This window comes from Phyllostomus hastatus, unplaced genomic scaffold, assembly GCF_019186645.2.
Source record: "Phyllostomus hastatus isolate PE091 unplaced genomic scaffold, TTU_PhHast_1.1 phas_scaffold_78, whole genome shotgun sequence".
Lineage (NCBI taxonomy): Eukaryota > Metazoa > Chordata > Mammalia > Chiroptera > Phyllostomidae > Phyllostomus > Phyllostomus hastatus.
The window spans coordinates 47,969,182-47,971,884 of NW_025334041.1; the positions used below are offsets into that span (position 1 = coordinate 47,969,182).

The 2,703-nt window shown below is 35.3% G+C and overlaps 1 non-coding gene across 1 annotated transcript; it reads left to right on the plus strand.

The window, feature by feature from the left end:
- Nucleotides 1–300: 300 nt before the first annotated feature.
- On the plus strand, nt 301–404 carry LOC123812295. Its single transcript, XR_006784570.1, has one exon. It is a non-coding gene; the product is annotated as a small nucleolar RNA U13 (small nucleolar RNA).
- Nucleotides 405–2,703: the final 2,299 nt, after the last annotated feature.

Here is a 2,703-nt window from a genome sequence, read left to right on the forward strand (position 1 = left end):
ACTCGTCTTAGAATTTACTCTTTATCCTCACCTGAGGACATGCTGATGATTTTAAAGAGTGGGGAAGGGAGGGAGAGAGGGAGAGAAACATTGTCGTGAGAAATATCAATTGGTTGCCTCTCACACATGGCCTTACTGGGAACTGAATCCACAACCTAGACATGTGTCCTGAATGGGAATTAAACCAGTGACCTTTTGGTTCATAGGATAACACTTGAACCAACTGAGCCTCACTGGCCAGGGCTCCTCTCTTAAATTTGATGTCTGTTATTCCTTTGCTTTTTAAAAATCTTTTACCAGATCCTTTTGCAGTTCATAAGTGTGATGATTGGGTGTTCACGATCTTGTGTGACATGTGCCTCCCACAAACCTTGTTACAACATTGGCATATTACCTGTCTGACATGAAAAAATTTTTTTAATGTTTTACCAAATATGCTTGTGCACCTAATAATACATAATTACTTATGATTTGTTTAGTTAATAAAATTAGTATCACACTATGGTTAGTCTTCTGTATCCTGTTCTTTTTACTCAGCATTGTTTTTGAGACATCTTGTGGTTAACAAAACAGTTCATTATTTTCACATCTGTATTATAATCTATCGTGTGACTCTACCAAATTTTATTTCTATTTCCTTCTGCCAATAGGTATTTCTTGCTATGAAAGTCTCCTATTTCATGTTACACAGGTGCTAATGCTTCTTTCGGATCTCTACATAGATGTGGCATTAATGGGTCTTAAAGCATAAATAACTTCACAATATAATGACAAATTATTTCCCAAAGTGATTCTATTAATTTACACTCCTCCCAACTATCTGAGCACATTGATTCACATTCCCTACAAACTTGATGCTGTCAGACTCATTTTTTCAATATTAGCAATAATAATGTTTTATATTTGTTTTTAAATGTAATCTTTATTGTATTTTTTTCATTACCATTTAGTCCCCTTACATCCCCTTCCTCCCAGCAACCACCACAGTGTTGTCCATGTCCATGAGTCCTTTTTCCTTTTTGCTCAATCCCTCTACCCCTTAACCTATCTGCCCGGCAGCTGTCAGCTTGCTCTCTATCTATGAGTCTGTCCCCATTTTCCTTGTTAGTTCAATTTTGTTTATTAGATTCCACGTATGAGTGAAATCATATGGTATTTGTCTTTCTATGACTGGTTTATTTCATTTAGCATAAGGTTCTCCAGGTCCATCCATACTATCGCAAAGGGTTAAACTTTTTTCTTTTTTTATAGCTGAGTAGTATTCCACTGGTAAATGTTCCATAGTTGTTTTAACCACTCATCTACTGATGGGCACTTGGGCTGCTTCCATGTCTTGGCAATTATAAATAATGCTACAACAGATATAGGGGTGCTTATGTTCTTTCAAATTAGCATTTTGGGTTTCTTCAGATATATTCCCAGAAGTAGGATTGCTGGGTAGAAAGGAAGATCCATTTTTAATTTTTTGAGGTATTCCATACTGCTGTCCACAATGGTTACACCAATCTGCATTCCCACCAACAGTACAAAAGGGTTCCTCTTTCCCCACATCTTCCCCAGCACTTGTTGTTTGTTGATTTATTGATGATAGCCATTCTGACAGGTGTGAGGTGATAGCTCATTGTGGTTTTAATTTGCATTTCTCTGATGATTAGTGATGTTGAACATCTTTTCATATGTCTATTGGCCATCTGTATGTCCCTTTTGGAGAAGTGTCTATTCGGGTCCCTTGCTCACTTTTTAACTGGATTGTTGTTTTGGTGTTGAGTTTTCTAAGTTCTTTATAAAATTTAGATGTTAACCCCTTTTCAGATATATCAGCAAATATGTTTTGCATTCTATGGGTTGTCTTTTTACTTTGTTGATGATGTCTTTGTCATGCAAAAACTTTTAGTTTGATGTAGTCCCATGTATTTATTTTTTCTTTTGTTTCCCTTGTCTGGGGAGATATGTCTGATAAAATATTGCTACGAGCAATGCCTGAGGTTTTGCTGACTTTTCTTCTACTATTTTTATATTTCAGGTCTAACATTTAACTCTCTGATCCATTTTGAATTTACTCGAGAGTGCTGTAAGAAGGTGGCCTAGTTTCATTTTTCTGCATGTATCTGTCCAATTTTCCCAACACCATTTGTTGAATAAACTGTCTTTAGCCCATTATATGTGCTTGCTTCTTCTACTGAATACTTATTGACTGTAAAGGTGTGGGTTTATTTCTGGGCTCTCCATTCTGTTGCACTGATCTACATGTCTGTTTTTATGCCAGTGCCATGCTGTTTTGATTACTATGGCCTTATATGATAGTTTCATATTAGTTCAGTGCAACTCCTTCAACTTTGTTGTTCTTACTCAGGATCACTGTTGCTATGTGGGGCCTTTTGTGGTTATATATAAACTTTTGATATATTTCTTCTAGTTTTGTGAAATACATCATTGAAGTCTTAATAGGAATTGCATTGAATCTACAGATTGCTTTGAGTAGTATGGACATTTTAATGATGTTAATTCTTCCTATCCATGAACATGAGATGTGCTTCCATTTATTTGTATCTTCTATTTATTTTTTCAGTGTCTTATAATTATTCAAGTACAGGTTTTTTACATTCTTAGGTTTATTCCTAGGTATTTCATTCTTTTTGAGCAATTGTGAATGGGGTTATTTTTTTTAAGATTTTATTTATTTATTTTTAGAGAGGAAAGGGA